General features: G+C 46.1%; 1 protein-coding gene across 1 annotated transcript in view; it reads right to left on the bottom strand.

Moving 5' to 3' along the window:
• Window positions 1–22,405, bottom strand: part of LOC109925492 (probable G-protein coupled receptor 132) — a 105,482-nt gene extending 83,077 nt beyond the window's left edge. Inside the window, exon 1 of the mRNA XM_048600412.1 lies at window positions 22,338–22,405. The gene's annotated coding sequence lies outside the window, so the exon portion shown is untranslated. The remainder of the gene's footprint in view (window positions 1–22,337) is intronic.
• Between the last annotated feature and the right edge of the window lie 731 nt (window positions 22,406–23,136).

Here is a 23,136-nt window from a genome sequence, read left to right as displayed (position 1 = left end):
CCCCTCACCGACCCACTCTCTAACCCCCTCACCGACCTATTCTCACCCCCTCACCGTCCCAATCTCACCCCTTCACTGAGCCATTCTCAACCCCTCACCGTCCCGATCTCACCCCCTCACAGCCTGCTCTCACTGCCGCTGCCCCACCGGCCCACGTTCTCTCCGCCATCGCTGCGGGGAACAGCCCATGCATTCACCTCCTGGTACGCGGTTCCCATTCGTGACCCAACTCCTTAGGTAGGTTTTAAAGGGGAAGGGGTTTGGATGGAGTGGTGTGATGGAATTACTGCAGAGAGAATTGGGAAGAAGAGAAAGAGAATGGAAAAAGAAAGGGAACTGGCGAGCCGAATGGAGGTCCAAATGGAGCAACTTACCCTGTTGCCATCTTGCTGTCTAGATTTAAAGGGACCTGAGGGGCAATTTTTTTGTGCAGAGAGTGGTGCCAGAGGAAATGGTGGAGGCTGGTACAATTACAACATTTTAAAGACATTTGGATGGGTACATGGACAGGAAAGGTTCAGAGGGATATGGGCCAAATGCAGGTAAACGGGACTAGTTCAGTTTTGGAAACCTGGTCAGCATGAATGGGCTGTGCTGAAGGGTTAGACCATTCAGCCCTTCCAGGCTTCCCTGCCGTTCTATACGATCATGGCTAATCTGCATCAAGCCTCAATGCCTCCTTTCATGTCAGCTCAATGTAGCCCTCAACTCCTCTATATTTCAAAGAGCCAACTCTCTCCTCTTTAAATGCTTTCATTGATCTAGCCCCTACAACTCTCCGGGGGAGGGAATTCAAGACATTAACCCCACCCTCTGGGAGAACAGACTCCTTCACGAGTCAGTTTTAAGTCAGGGTCCCCTTATTCTTTAACTATGTCCCTTAATTCGAGGGTCCCCCCCACCTCTCACACAACAACAACCTCCAAAGAGCATAGGGCTGGAGGGGAGTTCTGTTATTGAGATCCACGTGGCACTTTTGTCACCAAATTCAGCGATGGCCCATTTGGGGATGTTATTACACGCCTCTGGAGCAGGTGGGACTTTGAGCCCGGGCCTTATGGTTTAGAGGAAGGGACACTACCGCCACACCCCAAGGACCTGTGAATTATTTCCTGAAGTATATCTCTAGAGCAAATCCACCTGAGGAATTGGTCTCACTTGTTCACAAACAGAAACAGGAAGTGCTGGGGAAAGTCAGCAGGTCTGGCAGCATCCGTGGAGAGTGAAACAGAATTTCTGAAGAAGGGTCACTGGACCCGAAATGTTAATTTTGTTTCTCTCTCCAACGATGCTGCCAAACAGGGAAGGCGATGACCTAGTGGTATTATCGCTGGACAGTTAATCCAGAGACCCAGATAATGTTATGGGGACCTGGGTTCGAATCCCACCACGGCAGATGGTGGAATTTGCATTCAATAAAATATCTGGAAATAAGAGTCTGATGATGACCGTGAATCCATTGTCAATCGTCAGGAAAAACCCATCTGGTTTGCTAATGCCCTGTAGGGAAGGAAACTGCCATCCTTACCTGGTCTGGCCTACATGTGACTCCAGACCCACAGCAATGTGGATGACTCTTAACTGCCCTCTGGGCAATTAGGGATGGGCAATAAATGCTGCCTGGCCAGCCCTGGACACCCTTATCCCATGAATGAATAAAGGAAACAAAAAAAACCTGCTGAGTTTCTCCAGCAATTTCTGTTTCAGATTTCCAGCACCCTGCAGTTCCTAGCTTTATTTCAGTTTCGTTTGTTAACTACTCTGTGGAACGTTTTGACTATTTAAACTCCCTGATCAGACCGTTCATGCATCTTCTGAACTTGAAGAGATCCTAACCAGGATCATAGAGCCTGTCCTTTTAAATCAGACCTAAGCCCCAAGCACTTTCTGGTGAGTCCATAAGTACCTCCTATGAAGCAGAGCCCTCCTTCTTAAGTTGTAGTGCTCAGTACTGAACACAGTGACTACACTGAACAAAGTCTGGCAATTTCCTCCTGTTGGTGTTCCTATCCCCTGAGATAATGCCCAGTGGCCCATTACATTAAAGGGTAAATATAGGGGATGTGAGTATCACCGGTTGGTCCAATATTTATCACCCATCCCCAATTGCCCCTTGAACTGAATGGCTTTCTCGGTCATTTCAGAAGGCAGTTAAGAGTCAACCACATTGCTGTGGGTCTGGAGTCACATGTAGGCCAGACCAGGTAAGGATGGTAGATCTCCTTCCCTAAAGGACACTAGTGAACCAGATGGGTTTTTATAACGATTGATAATGGTTAAACAATTGATATTCAGCCAGCTTTTAATTCCATTTTTTAAATATTTTGTAGAAATATTTTAAAGATTACTGTACAGGATGGTCCAATCACTCTGTTCTTTCACATTTTCTTATCCTAATCAGAATCAAAATAATCTTCCCAAAGAATCACCCATTCCTCCAACAACACCTTCCAAACCCACGACCACTTCCATCTAGAAGGACAAGGGCAGCAAATACATGGGAACACCACCCCCTGCAAGTTCCCCTCCAAGTCACTCACCATCCTGACTTGGAAATGTATACCATCCTTCAGTGTCACTGGGTCAAAATCCTGGAATTCCCTCCTTAAGGGCATTGTGGGTCAACCCACAGCACATGGATTGCAGTGGTTCAAGAAGGCAGCTCACCCCCACCTTCTCATGGGGGCAACTAGGGACGGGCAATGACTGCTGGGCCCAGCCAGCGACACCCACATCCTATGAAAAGATAAAACAGAAAAATGCAGATTGGGCTTTCAGTGCTAAGTCTCTGTCCCTGCAAATGCTGTCATGTAAGCTGAGCCTCTTCTGAGTACCTCCTGTTTTTATTTAGGGAAATAAACCTCTCTCTCGGATCCAGCGTTGACTCCAACTGCCACGATTTTAATCATTGCCTGCAGCTAATCTGGAGTTTGTCCAACTCTACAACCTGTTCCACAACTCCCCTCATTTGGATTTTCACAATTGTCGAACTCAGAATTTGGGCCCCATGTGACCGCTGCAGAGAGAAAGTTTGCATTTCCATGGCAACAATCACAACAGCCCCAAAGAGCTTCACATTCAGTTAAGTGCGTTTCCTGAAGGCGTGGTGACTGTTGCAGTGTGGGGGAAGTCACAGCTAATTTTGTACACAGCAAGATCCCACGAGCGGCAGTGTGGCATTGGCCAGATGGACTATGTTTACTGAAATTGCATTCAGGCCCTCTTTCTCGCACCTTCGAAGGAGCGGCACTCCTTCAGTGAGGCACAAGAGAGTCTGCGCTCATTTGTCCTCAGCTTTCTAAAGTGAGTCCTGAGCCCATGAGCATTTGCCTCAGAGTGTTACCCACTGAGTGAGACACAAGATCCTGCTTCACCTACACAATGCCAGACACAACTTTCAAACCTGCCCCCGAAAGAAAAATTATGACGTGAGCTGGAAATCTGAAAAAAAGTGGGTGCTGGAGAAACTCAGCAGGAATGGCAGCAGAGAATGGATCCTCTGCACTGACAGTGAGCAAAAATTTTCTGAAGAAGGGTCCTGACCCAAAACGTCAGCTTTCCTCCTCCTCTGATGCTGCCTGGCCTGCTGTGTTCCTCCAGCTCCACACTGTGTTATCTCAGACTCCAGCATCGGCAGTTCTTACTATCTCTTAGTGGAAAATGAAGTGTCGTTTCTCAAGTTTGCATTGTGATTCACGAGAACATTGCAGCAGCCCAGGATGGACTGGGTGACCACTTCACAGAACACCTACGTTCTATCCGCAAAAATGATCCTGATCTTCCAGTTGCCTGTTACTTCAACACACCACCGGGTTCCCTGGCCAACATCTCTGCCTCAGGCTCACTGCTGTAGGGAGTCCTCCCATGATCTCCAATTGCCCCACCCTCCAACCTTCCCCATTGGTCGCCTGACATATCCATCTCCAAGGTGATCCACCTTTGCAGCCAATCAGAAATCAAATCAAGCTCTGGATTATCCAGTCAAAAGGCCTGTGATTCCTATCCCATATTTAAATTTAACAAGCAAACATGATTGTCCATACAGCCAAAATTGAAAGCTTTTTGTTTAAAAGTCCCCTGTGAATTATGTCACCATGGAGATTAATCTTTCATTCCTGCAGATTTCTGTAGAATTGGAAAACTCAGTTCATTGGATTGGTTTTGGAACCGGGACATAGATTTGGAAATCTAACCGGTGTCACATGTCTGAGGGAGATTTGGCAAAACTCTGAGGCTGATCAGAGGTCTAGACAGGGGTAAGGCCAATGAGATCCTGACAGGGATAAGATCAATGAGATCCTGACAGGAATAAGGGTGATTGGAAATCTGAGCAGGAGTAAGACCAAGGAGATCCAGACAGGGATAAGACTGATGGAGATCCAGACAGGGATAGTAATTGGAGACTCTGACAGGGATAAGGCCATTAAAAACCCTGAAAGGGGTGAGGGTAATCAGAAATCCTGACAGGGATAAGACTGATAGAGATCCTGACAGGGATGAGACCGATGGAGACTCTGACAGGGATAGTAATTGGAGACTTTGACAGAGATGAGGCCATTAAAAACCCTGAAAGGGGTAAGGGTGATCAGTGATCCAGACAGGGATAAGACTGATGGAGATCCTGACAGGGATAAGACCAATGGAGACTCTGACAGGGACAGGACTGATGATGATCCTGACAGGGATAAGACTGAGAGAGACTTTGACAGGGATAGTAATTGGAGACTTTGACAGGGATAAAGCCATTTAAAACCCTGAAAGGAATAAGGTTGATCGGAGATCCTGACAGGGATAAGACTGTTGGAGATCCAGACAGGGATAAGACTGTTGGAGATCCAGACAGGGATAAGACTGATGGAGATCCAGACAAGGATAGGCCAAACAGAGGCCTGGACAGAGATGGCTACATTGAGCTCCTTCATTCTTAGGTCCCATTAGTCACAGCCTGCCAGGAAATCCTCTCGCTAACAATCCCTAACCACACGGAGGCTGTTAGCCAATTGTTTCTGGCAGCCTCACTCTGAGGGAGATGGGAGAGGACACATCTGACAGACAACAGGGGGACATGTTCTAGGTCCTGACCTCACCATCTCCCTCACCTTTCTTCTTGTTGTATTGCAGCAGAAGCCCCACAAATGAGCAACAGGTATAACTACCTCAGGCCCAGGCTCCTCTGAGAGCGAGATGCCTTAACAAACCCTTTGACTGAGTTCCCGTGTGAGAATTCTGGCTTAGTATCCATTTCAGATGCAAGGATAGAAAGGCTCAGTGACCATACAGGAGCTTCCTCTGTGTGGAGCTGAGCCCTGTCAAACCGTAGGGCCTATTCAAAACCTGATTCAAATTATTTTTCTGAAGAAGGGTCTAGGCCCGAAATGTCAGCCTTCCTGCTCCTCTGATGCTGCTTGGCTTGCTGTGTTCATCCAGCTCTACACCTTGTTATCTCAGATTCTCCAGCATCGGCAGTTCCTACTATCTCTTCAAATTCTCATCCTTGTTTTCAAATCCCTTCACAGCTCCACCCCGTTCCACTTCAACAATCAACTCCAGTCCCACCACGTTCTGAGATCTCGTCATTCCTCCATTTCTCACCTCAAGGTAATTCGAATGTTAATGCTCCATCATTGGTAGCCATGCCTCCAGCTGCCTAAGCCCAATATTCTGGAAATCTCTTCCTAAACTCCTCTGCCTTGTCCCTCCTTTGCAATGTCCCTCAAAACATTGTTCACACTTTCTGTAAACTAACACTTCCATTTCTCTCTCTCTCTCTCTTTCTCTATCACTGCCAATTGCTGAGCTTCTCCAGCACTTGTTTTTATTTCAGATTTCTAGCATCTGTAGTATTTTACTTCTGTTTGTTTGATAATCCCCTCTGTGAATCTCTTTGGGATGCTTCACTATATTATGGATTTTAATGTTGTTGATTTGTGCGCTATATCCATTCAGTGTCCCCACGCTCAGGACTGTTATGGACATGGTAATTTGGACTATCAATCTTCAACCTCTATTGTTTGATTTTAATACCTGAGACCATCATAGACTAAAGCAAAATTTTACTAACACTAACCAAAGATGGCTGCAGTGATCAGGTTGTATCAAGCTAATGAAATCATAGCAATCAGTGGTCAGTTTGACGCAAAATTAACGTGATTATAAAAGGCACTGAAGCTCAGATCTTTATCTACTAGTTGACTCACACATTTCTAGAAGTTAAGCACTGGGATGAGTCAGTTGCTGAAAAAGGACAATGGAACTTGACTCTAGAATGTATACTGAATGGTATTTCAACAACTACTTTGGGGCAGAAGTGGACAGATGAGTTCAAATGGATTTGGAAGCAAGAACTGAATAATGTGCTCTCTCTCTCTCATTGTTTTTGTCTCTGTCTGTCTCTCTCTCCCACTCTCTGTTTGTCTTTTTTTTTCTCTCTCTCTCTCTCTGTCTATATCTTTCTGTCTCTGTCTCTCTCTCTCTCTCTCTCTCTGTCTCTGTCAGCCTCAAAGTCAGTGCCCTGGTGAAAAATCAACCAGAAAAAATAAACATTTCCTGAGAATTCAAGAATACCTTGAAACTTTGCCACTGCCAAAGCACTCCAGGACAGACTCTAAATACCGGACACTTTCCCTTCCCTTCCTTCAAAACTTATTATGTGTATGCATTTGTGTCATGTTTTTATTATTTTTATTCCTTCTTCTTTCAATCAAGAAAACCTAGTAATTTGCTTTACTCAGTAAATTAAGTGTAAGTGGCACGTGTGGTTGCAGTTTAAAAATAACGTGGCATGACTTGTGAGAGTTGCAGTTTTGGTCACTACACTACAGGAAAGATGTGATTGTACAAGGGTGGGGGTGGGGTGTAGGTGGGGGTGGGGGGGGGGTGGCAACGGAGATTCACCAGGAGATTGCCTGGGATGGAGCGATTCAGAGATGAACAGAGAATAGATAGGGTGCAGTTGTTTTCCATTAGAGCAGGGAAGGCTGAGGGGATGACATAACTGAGGTGTACAAAGTTCTGAGGGGCATGAGTCTCCTGTCTGTCCCCCTCACAATTGAGTCTCCTATCAGTATCGCTCTGTCTAACTGCGCCCTTTCCCTCTGAGCCTCAGAGCCGGTCACAGTGCCACTGACCTGACTCCTGCTGCTCGCCCCTGAAAGGTCATCCCCCTCCAACAGTATCCAATGTGTATACCTGTTATTGAGGGAATGGCCACAGGGGAACCCTGAACTATGTGCCTCGTCCCCACCCCCTGACTCTTACCTCTTCTGGTAGTCACCCAGCCATCTGCAGTCTGCACCTTAGGAGGGACCACTTCACCCTAGCTCCTATCAGTGGTGTTCTCTGTACCCTGGGTGATCCTGAGTGCATCCAGCTCCAGCTCCCGTTCCCTAACGCGGTCTGTCAGGAGATGCAGCCGGGTGCACTTCCCACAGGTATAGCCATCAGGAAAACTGGAAGTCTCTACGATCTCCCACATCCTGCAAGAGGAGCATGTCACTGCCCTAGCTGCCATCCCTACTGCCTTCAGACAGAAAGAAAGTAGAGTTAAAGAGCCCTTACCTGCTCTTACCTGTACCCCTGCTCAGTCTCCTCACACTGAAACCTCTCGAGCAGAGGCCTCAGCACTTCCACTCTAACACTGGCCCAATCTCTTAAAGGCTGCTCCCTTGTACACATTTACCCTGCCAGTCATCCTCCTCAGAGTCTTTGTTTTTGGCCAGAGGAGGTGGGAGGTTAAACCTGAAACCCTAACCCTAACCACTAATCCTAACGCCTAACGCCCAACGCCAACCCCAACCCCAACCCCAACCCCAACCCCAACCCTAACCCTAACCCCAACTCCAACTCCAACCCCAACTCTAACCCTAACCCTAACCTCACCTTGACACCAGGCTCTGTCTGACCTGTTGTACAGTGGTAATGACTGTGGCGATGTCTCCCAGAATTTCGCTCTGGTGACTCTCAGCCGTCTTCTGATTTGCACTTTCAGCTCCCTTTCTCCCCCAGCACTCCACCCCTCCCCCTCCCCCCCACCTATTGCATAAATGCTACCCCCTCCACACTTCATGACAACTGTGATGAAGAGTCATTTCGACTCAAAACGTTAGCTCACTCTCTCTCTCCATGGATGCTGCCCGACCCGCTGTGATTGCCAACATTTTTGGTTTTCAGTACAGATTCCAGCTTCTGCAGTAATTTGCTCCCACAGGAAGGTGGTTATGTTTCTGTTAATTATTCAGTCATATTGCCTTGGGATTACCAAATACTGTCCACTGGTTTGCCTTTATTTTCATTACCTCTTCACCTCCATCGCCCAGCTACCTGCCTGAGTCCCAAATTATGCATATTTCATTTAGGTTTCTTTCAGCCAGAGAAACTGAAAAGGTGAGAAGGTGATGGAGGAGGAGATCAAAAGGTTCTGAGGAAGGGGTCACCGGACCCGAAACGTTAATTCTGTTTTCTCCTCCACAGATGCTGCCAGACGTGCTGAGCTTTTCCAGCAACTTTGTTTTTGATCAAAAGGTAAGATAGTTTGTGAAAGTGGGAGACAGAGAGAATGAGAACAAGTATAAAAGAGGGACTGAAAGTTTCATTGGCAAAGGGAGACTGAGAGTGAGAAAAGAGTGTGGGAAGAAGTATGAAACTGAGAGAGTTGGTGAGACAGAATGCGACAGTGTGAAAGAAAGGTATTGAGCTGGTGATTTAAAGGACAATTCCTAAATTTATTTCTGTAACGTTTAACTACGACTGACAAAGGGCATTTCCCTGTTTCATGTTCAGACCTTTCTCTTTTGGACAATTGCATGCTAGAGAATCTTTGGAGTTCTAGCCCTGGGTTTAGGAAATTTCACAACAGCTGGTAGCAGAGCCACACACAGCAGGATAGCTGAGAGGTACCTGGGTTACACACTGCACTGCTTGAGTATACCTCTGGATAGAGAGGGAATGGGTAGCTAGCACGTTTCCAAGAAGGACCAAGCAGGTAGCCAGGAATCCCCTGAGTACATCTCACTCTCCAATCAGTTTTCACTTCAGCTTTTGTGAGCAAAAAGTGGCTTGACTGGGTCACTTCTGTTTTATTCAACATATCTTGGAAGGTAGGAGGAAGTGAAGGTAGTCAAGAGGACATTCTTTTCTTTATTAGCTGAAGCACAGAAGGTAAGAACAGGGAGGTTTTGCCAGAACCCATATTAAGACCATAAACAAATGTGGTGGGTCCAGCCTGGGATTCCAACAGTGTGAGGGGGTTCGGGTCCTCGAGCCCAGACCAGTGAAATGGACTAAGTGGACTTTGTCTTACATTCGCTTTTTTAAAATTTCATTTTCTTAATCATATCATTGTGAAGGGACTGTTATTCTGAACTTTTTATTTCTTCATTTTTCTAATTTGTTTCTGTTAGTTTGTACTTCTGAAGATCTGTAATGCTAGACTCGTCGTTTCTTTATTTTCCTGACTTCTTCCCCTAAGAATTTGTGGCGCCGTAAGTGGCAACTTGTAAACTTTTCACTGTACTCATGTAAGTACATCTGACAATAAAACTAATTCATGGGAGCAAAATGAGGCCATTCAGCCCATCAAGTCTGCTCTATTGTTCAAGGAGATCGTGGCTGATCTGATAATCTTCAGCTCCACTTTCCTGCCTTTTCCCCATAACCCTTATGCCTTACTGATTAAATATCTTGCTGTCTCAGCCTTGAATATGCTAAACGACCAAACCTCCGTGGTAAAGAATTCCATAGTTTCACTCTCCTCTGAGAGAAGAAATTCCTCCTCATTCTCAGCCCTATCTCAGCAACCCCTTATTCTGAGATTTTTTTCTTCTGGTCCTAGACTCTCCCAAAAGAGGAAACAAATTTTTTGCATCAACCCTGTCAATCCCACTAATAATCTTATACGTTTCAATAAGGTCACCTTGTTGGAACAATGACTACAGGCCCAACCTACTTAACCCATCCTCATAAAACAATCCCTCCTTACCTAGGATCAGCTGAGTGAACTTTCTCTGGACTGCCTACAGTATATCTTTCATTAGGTAAGGGGCCCAAAACTGTTCATAGTATTCCACATGCAATCTGACTAGTGCCTTGTATAGTTTTAGCAAAGCCTCCCTACTTTAATATTCCATTCCCCTTGAAATAAAGGCCAATATTCAATTTGCCTTCTCTATAACACGCTGAACGTGGATGCTAGCTTTTTGTCATGCACGCGGACTCTGAAATCCCTCCACTCTCTAGCTTTCTGCAGTCTTTCCCTATTTAAATAATAATCAGCTCCTCTATTCTTCCTGCCAAAGTGCATCATCTCACATTTCCCCACATTCTATTGCACCTGATAAGTTTTAGCCCAGTCACTTCAACCGTCTGTATACCTCTGCAGAATCTTTCCGTCTTCGTCATCAGTTGGCTTCCGATTTATTTTTCTGTCACCAACAGACTTAACTAGTCTTAACTAGTTATACCACAGGTAGAGTACTGCATACAGTTCTGGTCACATATCACAGGAAGCATGTGATTGCTTGAGAGAGACAGCAGAGCACAGAGGTGCCAGGAATGGAGAAGTTTCGCTGTGACGTGCGATAGAATAAACTGGATTTGGTTTCTTTGGAACATGGAGAAATTTAATGGAGGTGTAAAGAAATCGAGTGAATAGGAGGGTGTATTTTCCTTCGCAAGGGTACAAAACTCGGGAGCAACAGAATTAACATGAGGATTTGAGGGAAGTGGAGGAGAAATGGGAGCTGGAAGTCACTGGCTGAAAGGTTGGTAGAGACAGAAACCTTCATTGCATTTCAAATAATGTTGATTAAGTCCTGAAGATGTGTAACCTACATGCCATATGGACCAAATATGTGAAAGTGGGATTAGACTGGATGATTGTTGACGCAGATATAATGCCTGAATGGCTATCTCCGGTGCTCTGAACCTTTATGTGGTGAACATGAGAGACTGAGAAAAAGAAGTAGGTCATGTCAGAGGGATAATGTGACAGAAATTAATGAGAGTGAATAAAAGAGGGGCGAAAGTGTGTGTACGTGAGAGAAAGACACTAAAAGAGACGAGAGGATGTAAGCATGAGTTACTGAGCGAAAGGTTTGAGGCAAAGTCTGTGAGAGTGACAGAGTGTGAGACAGAGTAAGTGAGAACAAACAAGCGATGATTGTGATCTAGCAGATGGTTCTTCCCGCATTGTGTTAAAGTGTAAGATTAAAAAGATAGTCATCCAGCGAGATTGTGAACATTCTGTGCAGATTAAGTATGAACTTCTGAGATGCTGGCTGCTCGACTCATACCACAGAACGTTTCTTGGTGCAGTTCACTCCATCTCTAGTTCCGTTTCCTCCAGTAGCAAAAACGTTTGCAGTGCTAATACCATTGCCCCAAACCCCCAACCAGCCACCCTGTCCTTCTCACGGCCCAACTTCCTGTCCCTTATCGGTAATTGAAGGCCACTGTAGGAGCCCATCCAACTGAGGAGCAGTTAGCCTGCACAATTGCTCCTCTTTCTATGACCCACTGAGTCATTTGTGCACATTGATGTTATCTCTAATACTATCAAACCGTCAGGTAATCGCTAACTGAAGGGTCAGACCCATAGAGGGAGGGGTGGGGGTCAGACCTGTAGAGGGGGGGGAGTGTGCTCTGCAGGTGGTGGGGGTGTGAAGGGGTTGTTGGACATGTAGAGGGAGGGGGTAGGGGCTGTGTGGGTGCAGGCAGAGAAATTCCACTCTCCAATCTCACCCCTATTCTGGTCTGGAACACCGTGAAGGTACCTCTGGTCCAGCTCAGTCTCCATCGCCTTCCCTCTGACACTTCCATTCCCAGTGCGGCTGCCCCCTTCAGCTCCAAACACCAACCCTGCCCTCCACATCCTGTATGGGTGCTGTAATCTCTCCAATGTCTCAGCCCAAAGGCCAGAAGGTGGCCAGGATGGTGACTGCCAAACTGATTGACTATGGGAGGGGTTGAGGGGGTGTGGGGGGTAGGGGGTGGGGTGCGCGTTGTGCCTGTGTCTCTTCCTGCTCTCCGTGTCTGGAGAATTTCTCGCAGGAATCATCGAATTGTTCTGGCCCACTGTCCCTGCACCTGATCTATCCTCTTGTGCCAACCTCCTGCCTTTTCCCCATGTCCCTGCGCACCATTTCTATCCAAATAACCATCCAATGCTCCACCAGAAAGGCTCAGTTGAAACTGCCTCCACCACATTCTCAGGCAGCGCATTCCACACCCTAACTACTCTCTGGGTGAAAGTTATTTTCCTCACATATCACCCTTTCTTCCCTTTGAACATCACCTTAAACCTACACCCTGTTGTTATTTCTTTTATGAGTGGGAACAGCTTCTTCCTATCTGCTCTATTCAGCCCCCTCACAAGTTTGAAAACCTTGATCAAATCTCCTTGCAGCCATCTCTCCAGGAAGAACAATCCCGGCTTCTCCAATTTATCCTCATTGCTGGAGTTTCTCATTCCTGGAGCCATTCGTATAAATCACTCCCTCACTCTCTCTCCAATTCATTCACGTCTCTCCCATAATGTGGCGCTCACAACTGGACACAATCCTCCAGCTAGGGTTTAACAAGTGTCATGTTCAAGTTCACCATCACCTCCCTGCTCTTGCACTCTCTGCACGTGTTTTAATAGCTCTCCCTACCTGCCCTGACCGCTTCAATGGTCTGTGCACATACAGGCCCAGGTAGGAATGGGACCCAGGGGAGTGGGAGCTTTCTGACTGGATAAATGAATCATTCTGTGACCTTTTCCTACATTCATCCCACCAAGTGATGGGGGTTGGGGGTGGGGGGTGGGGGGGGGTGCTGGCGGTGGTGGTGGTGGGGATGGGGGTGCGTTAAATTTGCAGTCATGCCCTGGAGATTAAGCATTAATGCTGAAGACTCCAGGACCATACTGGAGAGTTGGCATCTACTAGTATCCTCATGGGAAGTGAAAGAGCTTGTCGAGTTTCTAATGGAGACCCAAGCTGGGGTGGGATGGGTAGGTCTGACGATGGGGGCTAATTCCCAGAAGCACCACACCCAGCTGTTTAGTGCCCATCAAAGTTGCAGCATGTGAACCCAGAGCAGGACCATACAGCTTTGTGGGAGGTTCATCATTCTCCAGTTTTCCTCAGAGACCAACAGGCCAATTGACTGTGAGGGGGCATTGCAACTGTGTCTCTTCCTGCTCTCTTTGTGCTGAGAATTGTTCCAGCGCATTGTGTCTGTAGCAGTTCTATTCCCTAATGCCAACCTCCTGCCTTTTCCCCACACCCCTGTGCACCATTTCAATCCAAATTATAATCCAATACCCTCTGGAAGCCATCAATTGAGCCTGCCATGGCTATCCGATTTCACCTGGCCCCCTCCCCTGAGTCCCGACGTGTTATTGTTATATTAATCATCCAGAAAAGAGCATGAAATTGTTCAGAGCTGCCCTATTCACTGGTGCATTAACATCACGGCAGAGAAACTATCAGATCCCTCTCGATATTTTAATTTTGTTCCTCTCTCTGCACAGATTCTGCCAAACCTGTTGAGTCTTTCCAATTTTCTTTCGGATCTCCGGGTACCTTGCTGTCCTGATAATATTGCATCAAAGATTGCTGAAGATACAAACTCATGTCGATGCAATCAAAGAGTTGATAAGCTGCAAAAATACATCAAGGGTAATGAGTAGGCAACAAAATAGCATGTGGAACACAATGTGGGGAAGTGTGAGGTTATTTACTTTGGTCATAAGAAGAAAAAAGCAGAGCATTTTCAAAGAGGTGTGAAACCTGCAACTGTCGGCTTTCACAGAGAGAGAAAGCTAGGTGTACGTGCATACAGTAAGCAGAAGGTCAGCACAGCAGTACAGCAGACAACTACAAAGGCAAAGAAAACAGCCGAAAAACTGCAGATGCTGGAAATCTGAAACAAAATCAGAAATTGCTAGAAAAACTCAGCAGGACTGGCAGCATCTGTGGAGAGAAAGCAGGTTAACGTTCCGAGTCCGGTGACCCTCCCTCAGAGCTGAAGGTAGCTGGGAAATTGTTAGAAGTCACACACGACTTCGCCTGACGAAGGGGCGGTGCTCCGAAAGCCTGTGATTTCAAATAAACCTGTTGGACTGATAACCTGGTGTGATGTGACTTTGTCCACCCCTAGTCCGACACTAGTAAATCCACATTGTAGGAAACTGTTGATATATATGCTGAAGATGTGTTGGGAGGGGTAGGGGGAGAGGGGGAGGATTAAACGATAGGTGGAAATGAAGCCTACAGAGACAGAGAGAATACAACAGTTGGCAGACGAAGGATGAGTTAAGGTCTAGGGGGATGCATAGTTGCTAATGGGGACTATTAGCTGAAGGTGGGTTGGTTTGTAGTAGCAGACCATGTGATGACAGTGTCTGGTGTGTGGAGCTTGGGGTGAGGACATGGGAGAGTTTAGGCCCTAAAATTATTGAACTCGATATTGAGTCTGGAGGGCTGCAGGGTCCCCAAGTGGAAAATGAGGTGTTGTTCTTCCAGCTTATGCTGAACTTTGCTGGAACACTGCAGCAAGCCTGGGACACAGATGTTGGCCAGGGAATAGGGTGGTGCGTTAACGGTGGCAGGCCACAGGAAGCTCAGGGTCATTTTGGCGGACAGAACGAAGATGTTCTACAAAGTGATTACACAATCTACACTTTGGTTCCTCAGTGTAGAAGTGACCACATTGTGAGCAGCGAATGCAGTAGGCGAGACTGTGTGAAGTGCAAGTGAAGTGTTGCTTTTCTGGAGCCTTGGAGAGGGAGGACGGAAACAGACAGGTGTTACATTTTCTGCAGTTTGCAGGGGAAGGTGCCCTGGGGCTGGGGTCATGCAGGGGGTGAAGGAAGAGTGGGCCAGTGTGTCCCGGAGGGAAGGGTCCCTGTGGAAAGTGGACAAGGGAGGGGAGGGGAATATGTGTCTGGTGGTGGCATCTCACTGGAGGTTGTGGAAATGGTGCCTGGTGATCTTCTGGATGTGGATGTTGGTGGGATGGTAGGTAAGGACAAGGGGAACCCTATCGCTGTTGTGGTTTGTGATTTAAAAGGCTAATTATGTCATACAGCACAGAAACAGACCCTTCAGTCCAACTTGTCCATGCTGAGATTAATCCAAAATTAATCTAGTCCCATTTGCCAGCATTTGGCCCTTATCCCTCTAAACCCTTCCTATTCATGTACCCATCCAGATGCTTTTTAAATGTTGTAATTGTACCAACCTCCACCACTTCCTCTGGCAGCTCATTCCTCACACGAATTTCAAGGACTGAAACAGGTGAGCCTGTGGAGGATTTCAGATCTAAATTTGGAAAAGGCCACCAGAAAATGACAGAGGTAGTAGGAACTGCAGATGCTGGAGAATCTGAGATAACAAGGTGTAGAGCTGGATGAACACAACAGGCCGAGCAGCATCAGAGGAGCAGGAAGGCTGACGTTTCGGGTTGGGACTCTTCTTCGGAAAATTAGAAGGGTCCAGACCCGAAACGTCAGCCTTCCTGCTCCTCTGATGCTGCTTGGCCTGCTGTGTTCATCCAGCTCTACACCCTGTTAGTTCAAGGACAGAGATGGGTGGCTGTCAGATCAGCTCATTGGAATGGCAATGAAAGCAGTATTATTGGCTGATACAGGAGCAACATCAGAGAGGTGAGCCCAGCAACAAAAAAAAGGCACCTGAGGACCAGTGATTTCAACGTTGGCTGGCTCCAGTATAGATGGCAGCAAGGCGGTACAGGGATGATAGCAGTGAAGGCGTTATTGATGGTGATGAGCAGGCTCAGGACCAACCGATCCACTCTCTTCAAGTTATATCTTTCTTCCTTTTCCCTTATTCTTAAATTATTCAAAGAGGCGCCGTATCGTGGTGACAAACGAAATCTTTTCCCTTTATTTTATTGCACTCTTATGTAAATTACACGTGACAACAAAATCAGAATCAAATCAAACAGAGGAACTTAGGAATCCAGTCAGCAATGCTCAATAGAAATGATAATTTTCACTATTTCTTTTGTCATGCAACACGTTGGTGAAATTTCCTGAGCAATTGCAAAAAGCTGCAGCTTATCTCAGTAAAACAGGAGATTAAAGATCCAGATATTAAGAACAAAGAACAATACAGCACAGCAACAGGCCCTTCGGCCCTCCAACTCTGCGTTGACACATTTTGCCCTTCCATACTAAAACTGTCTTCACTTACAGGATCCATATCCCTCTATCGCTTTCCCATTCATGTATTCATCCAGGTGCTTCCTGAATGCTACTATTGTGTCTGCTTCCACTACCTCCTCTGGAAGCACATTCCAGGCACTCACCAACCTTTGTGTGAAAAACATGCCTCACACGTCTCTTTTAAACATGCCGCCTCGCACCTTGAACCTATGTCCCCCAATAATTGAACTCTCCACCCTCGGAAAAAGGCCCTTATTTTCCGCTCTATCTATGACAGTCACAAACTTATAAACTTCTATCAAGTTGCCCCTCAACCTCCTGCATTCCAGTGAAAACAAATCCAGTCTATCCAACCTTTCTTCATAGCTAAAATCCCCCATACCAGGCAACATCCTGGTAAACCTTTTCTGCACCCTCTCCAAAACATCCACATCCTTCTGGTAGTGTGGTGACCAGAACTGCATGCAATATTCCAAATGTAGCCGAACTAAAGTTCTATAAAGCTGCGGCATAACTTGTCTATCCTTATACTCAATGCCCCTTCCAATGAAGGAAAGCATGCCATAAGCCTTTTTTACAGCCTTATCTACCTGCTCTGCCACCTTCAGTGATCTGTGAACCTGCACACCCAGATCCCTCTGCATATCAATAACTCTGAGGGTTCTGCTATTCACTGTATAATTTCTACCTGTACTTAACCTTTCAAAATGCATCACCTCACACTTGTCCAGATTAAACTCCATCTGCCATTTTTCTGCCCTTGCCTCCAACTGATCTATATCTTGTTGTATCCTCTGACAAGCCTTCTCACTATTTGCAACTCCACCAATTTTTGTATCATCCACAAACTTACTAATTAGACCAGCTACGTTTTCCTCCAAATCATTTATGTAAACCACGAACAGCAGAGGTCCCAGCACTGATCCCTACGGAACGCCAATAGTCACAGCCCTCCATTCTGAAAAACATCCTCCCACCGCTACCCTCTGTCTCCTGTGACTAAGCCAGTTCTGTGTCCATCTTGTAGTTCACCCCCAATACCATGTGACTTTACCTTTTGTATCAGTCTGCCATGAGGGACCTTGTCAAAGGCTTTACTGAAGGCCATGTAGACAACATCAACCACTTTCCCCTCATCAATCATCTTCGCCATCTCCTCAAAAAACTCGATCAAGTTAGTGAGGCACAACCTCCCTGCACAAAACCATGCTGTCTATCGCTAATAAGTCCATTTGCTTCTCTATGTGTATAGATCTTGTCCCCGAAAATCTTTCCCAATAATTTCCTGACCACTCACAGGCCTGTAATTTCCTGGATAATCCCTGCTACCCTTCTAAAACACTGGGACAACATTGGTTATTCTGTCAAAGAGGATACAAAGATGTTCGTCGTTGCTCCAGCAATTTGTTGTCTTGCCTCGCTCAATATTCTGGGACAGATCCTATCAGGACCCAGGGACTTATCTACCTTAATACTTGTTAATAGCAACTTGGCTTCGAAACTCAACACTCCCCTTCCTGAGATCATCTCCCATCAGTTCCTTCTCTTTGCTGAATATTGACACAAAGTATTCATTTAGGACCTCACCTACCCCTTCTGGCCCACATACAGATTCTCTCCTTTGTCCCTGAGTGGGCCAACCCTTCCCTGTCTTCTTTCCTTTTCCTTTCTCTGCCTTAGGATTCTCCTTAATCCTGTTTGCTAATGACTTTTCATGACCCTTTAAAGCCCTTCGAATTCCTTGTTTAAGTTCTTTCCTACTTTCCTTATATACATCAAGGGCTTCATCCGTTCCCATGCTCCTCGACCTCGTATATCGTTCCTTTTCCTTTCTGACCAAGGTCAGAACATCCCTGGTCATCCAAGGTTCACATAACTTGCCAAACCCATCCTTCATTCTCACAGGAATGTGCTGCTCCTGAACTCTTACCAACTGCAGTTTGAAATACTCCCACATGTCCGATATAGATTTACTCTAAAACAGCCACCTCCAATCAAAATTCTCCAGTTCACCTTCCCCTAATTTAACACCTTCACCCGAGAACTGCTGTTATGGCTATCCATGAGTATCTTAAAACTCACGGTATTATGGTCACTATTCCCAAAATGCTCCCCCACTGAAACTTTACTCACACAGCCGGGCTCATTTCCCAAACCCAGGTCCAGGATAACCCATTCCCTGGTTGGACTGTTTACGTACTGCGTCAAGAATCCCTCCTGAATGGTCCTTACAAATTCCGCCTCATCAAAGCCCCTAGCACATAGTGAGTCCCAGTCAATACAGAGGAAGTTAAAATCACCCACCACAACAATGTGACTGTTTATACAACATTCCAAAATCTGCCTACATATTCTCTGCTCTATCTCCTGCTGGCCATTGGGAGGCCTGTAGTATACCCCCATCCCTGTGATTTCACCTTTCCTATTCCTGAATTCTACCCACATTGCTTCGCTGCACAAGTCCTCTGATGTACGCTTCCTCTGTACAGCTGTGAGATACTCCTTTATCAATAATGCAACTCCCCCACCCCTTTTACATCCCCTTCTATCACACCTGAAACATCTAAATCCTGGGACATTCCGCTGCCAGTCCTGTCTCTCTTTCAGCCAAGTCTCTGTAATTGCAATAATATCACAGTTCCACGTACTAACCAAAGTTCTAAGGTCATCTACCTTGCCCATTATACTTCTCACATTGAAATACATGCATTTCAGACCAACTCCCCCCCGCCCCACTATATTGAGCAGTGTTTCCCTGCCTGTTCTTGTTCTTAGTCATATTTGCCTTGGTTTCTACCGCTCCCTCAAGTTCTGCGTCTACTACCGTACTCCTCTGGTTCCCATCCCCCTCCTGCAATGATCTAAAACCCTACCCGATCACACGGCCAAATATCCCCCCCAAGGACATCAGTCCTGGTCCTGCCCAGGTGTAACCCGTCCAGTTTGTACAGGATTCACCTTCCCCAGAACCGTTCCCAATGCCCCACGAATCCGAAACCCTACTCCCCACACCATCTTTCAGCCACCTGTTCATCCTATATATCCCGCTGTTTCTACTCCAACTAGCTCGTGGCACTGGTAGTAATCCTGAGATAACTACCTTTGAGATTCTACATTTCAACTTTCTTCCTAATTCTCTATATTCTGTTTTTAGGCCTCATCCCCCTTTTTTTAAACCTATGTTGTTAGTACCAACATGTACCACAACCACTAGCTGTTTACCCTCCCACTCCAGAAAGTCCTGCAACTGCTGTGAGACATCCAGGACCCTAGTACCAGGGAGGCAACACACCATCCCGGGCTCTTATTTGCAGCCACAGAAACACCTATCTATTCCCCTTACAATTGAATCCTCTACAACTATTGTATTTCTATACCTATCTCTCCCTCCCTTGGCAGCAAAGCCAACCAGGGTCCCATTAATTTGCCTGCTGCTGCCATTCCCCTCAACACTATCCAAAACATTAAACCTGTTTAGCAGGAGATTCCTGCACTACCTGCTTAGCCCTCCTGCTCTGCCTGGTGGTCACCCATTCCCGTCCTACCTGTAGATTCTGAGCCTGTGCTGTGACCACCTCTCTATACGTGCTGATCACGACACTCCGCCTCGCGAATGCTCCACAGTGTCCCCAGGAGCCGCTCCAACTCCAAAACTCGGGCTTCCTGGGGGTGCAGCTGGAGACACTTCTTGCACACATGCAGATTCCAGGCCCTGGGAATGTGCCCAGCTTCCCACATCAAGCAAGAGAAGCAGACTACAATATGGAGCACTCTTGCCCTGTGTTATCCCCTTTAGGTTAATTAATCCTTACAATGTCAGGTACCTTTAATGCTAACATGAAGCTTCTGATGCTCACTGCTCCCTGAACAATTTTGCAAAACTTGCCTGTTACTCACCAACAACAGTTTCCAGAAACAGTTTAGGCTCGTGCTCCATTACCCACTGGAAATCTCACTGCTGACCTTCCTCTCAAAATGTTCTGTCTCCTCTGAACCTGCTTCTTCCTCTTTTTTTGAGTTCGAGGAGGAAGGAGGGATCTATTGTCGCGTTTACACCATGCCACAGAAACTGTTAAATTAGCGAGAAGCCTGGGGAAGTTGGAGAGATATTGATGCTTTCTTAGCAACAAATTCAGGGATGGCCCCATAAGAGATGGGAGAATATGGCCAGGGATCTGCCAGAGTTGGTGTCTCAGAGTTGGCACCTCACCAGATATACTTCAAGACAAATACAAGGCAATCATTCCCCCTCCCCAACCATCAATTACCACCCCACAATCACATTTGAGAACTTGATCAGATGGGCCGAAGGGCTGAGGAGTTTCAGATGGGGTTTAATTTAGGTAAATGTGAGGTGCTGCATTTTGCAAATCAGGGCAGGACTGACATAGTTAATGGTAAGGTCCTGGGGAGTGTTGCCGAACAAAGAGACTTAGGAGTACAGGTTCATAGGTCCTTGAAAGTGGAGTCACAGGTAAATGGGATGGGTAGAAAGGCATTTGGTACGCTTGCCTTTATTGGTCAGTGGATTGAATATAGGAGTTGGGAAGTCATGTTGCAACTGTACAGATCATTGATTCGGCCACTTTTGGAATCCATTTCTGGTCTTCTTGCTATAGGAAGGATGATGTGAAACATGAAGGGGTTCAGAAAGAATTTTACAATAATGTTGCCAGGGTTGGAGGGTTTGAGCTATAGGGAGAGGCTGACGAGGCTGGGGCTATTTTCCCCGGTGTGTCAGAGCTGATGGGGTGACCTTTTAGAGATTTATAAAATCATGAGGGGCATGGATAGGCTGAATAGACAAGTTGTTTTCCCCGGGATAGGGGAGTCCAAAACTAGAGGGGCATAGGTTTAAGCTAAGAGGGAAAAGATTTAAATAGGGCCTAAGGGGGAACTTTTTCACGCAGAGGGTGGTGCGTGTATGGAATGAGCTGCCAGAGGAAGTGGTGGAGGCTGGTACAATTACAACATTTAAAAGGCATCTGGATGGGTACATGAATAGGAAAGGTTTAGAGGGATATGGGCCAAATGCTGGCAAATGGGACTAGATTAATTTAGGATATCTGGTCAACATGACACATTGGGCTGGAGGTTCTATTACGTGCTGTACCTCTTTATGACTCAATGACTGTATCTCAGGGGCTTTCCCTCCACTTATGTAATTTGCTGTTAAATAATCTTGCTTTCTAACCTTCAGTAACTGTCTTGTCCATTCTCAGTGAGACTCATGAGGCACCACCACAGCTCTGAGTCAACCCTGTCGCTGGAAATCTGTCACGGCATTTCGTCAAATTCACTGCTCACTGCGTAACTGGACTTTCCCTTTGGAAAGACACTTCCTCAGAGAGCTGGAGGTGGTTCCAACCCTTCCTCAACTCAAACTAACTCCCACAACCAGGGATGTGACGCACCGTTCACAGGGCCTGGAGATTTCCTTAATGCGCTGATCTCCGTTTAGAAAAAAAAGCATCATTTTGATTCATTCCAAAATACTGCCAGCGGTCCACTGGATTCAGCTGGTGGCTTGTAAGGTGACTGTGTGGAGTTTACACATTTCTCCCTACGTCTGAGTGCTCTGGTTTCTTCCCACAGTCCAAAGCTGTGCAGGTTAGGATGGGTTAGCCGTGCTAAATTGTCCCATGGTGTCTATCAATGTGCAGGCTGCATGGGTTAGCCATGGGAAATACAGGGTTACAGAATAGGGTAGGGTAGTGGGTCTGGGTGGGATGCTCTTTGGAGCATCAGAGTGGACTCGATGGGCCAAATGGCCTGCTTCCACACTGTAGGGATAGGGATTCTATGATCACTGTCCAGAGCCTGTCTGACAATCCATTGGCTTGACAGGGTCATGGTAGGAGGTGGTTTCGTCAGGAACAGAATGCACTGTCTCAGTGCAAGACTGAGATGAGGAGGAATTTTTTCACACAGAGGCTGGTGAAGCTTTGGAGTTCTCTCCCCCAGAGTGAGATCAATGCTCTGTCGCTGAGTTTAACAGGTTTGTGAATACCCTGAAAATTAAGGGCCACAGGGAGGGAGTGGGAGAGTAGTGACATGGGACAATTGGACCAAGGCTTAAGCAGATGGGGAACAGGTGAAGTTATGCACTTTGGCAGGAAGAGCAGAGGAGCTGAATAGAGGAGCAGACTCGATGGGAGGAATGGCCTACCTCTGCTCCTGTTACTATGGTATCGAGGTAGAAGATCATCCATGATCCTGGTAAATGGTAGAACTGGCCTGATGGGCTGAATAACCCCCTTTAAACATTTTAACTGTGGAAAGTTAAGGAATACAGTCATGCAGAAACAAACAGAGAAAAATTCTGCCACAGAAACAGATAATTATTTCTATGAAGTCTGGTGAGTGTCATGAAGTGTTCTTGAGTTGAGCTATTTACAGAGCTAGCTGGTTAAATGGTCCCCATTAAAGGTTTGGAAATTGTCACAGTGCAGATTGTCACGTACTGCCTTCTCCAATCTGTTTGCATTTTGTTTTGATTTTCATTTCTCCTCTCCAGTTTTGAGCTTTTCCATATAAACTGTAGTTAGATCTAAACCCATTCAAGAACTTTATAAGCACTGGCAGATAATTATACTTTGAAATTGCTGTCACTGAATTTAATTTTTGAAAATAATCATGAAAGAAAACAATTATCAAACTTACAGTGATTAAAAAAAACCCTCCTTTTACAGCCTCGGAATATTCCATAGCACTTAACAACCAATAAAATTGATTTGTTTAAAAATCTTACCTCAATGTAGGAACTAGGTAATGACAACCAGTTTCAAAATGTTGTGCATTATGTCTCTCTCCCAATGTCTCTCTTCTCAATCTTTCTCTCTCTTTTCTTTCTGTTTTCTCTCTCTTTCCCTCTCTCTCCTAATCTAGACTTCTCACTGTGTCGTTCTCTGAGTGTCAGCTTCTGTCTGTGTCTACAGCAATCTGAGTCAGGCTTATTAAAGCTGTTA

This window comes from Rhincodon typus, chromosome 8 (genome assembly GCF_021869965.1).
Source record: "Rhincodon typus isolate 14 chromosome 8, sRhiTyp1.1, whole genome shotgun sequence".
Classification (NCBI taxonomy): Eukaryota; Metazoa; Chordata; class Chondrichthyes; order Orectolobiformes; family Rhincodontidae; genus Rhincodon; species Rhincodon typus.
Note: the sequence above shows the minus strand (reverse complement) of the source record. Positions and strands in the feature narration are given on the sequence as shown.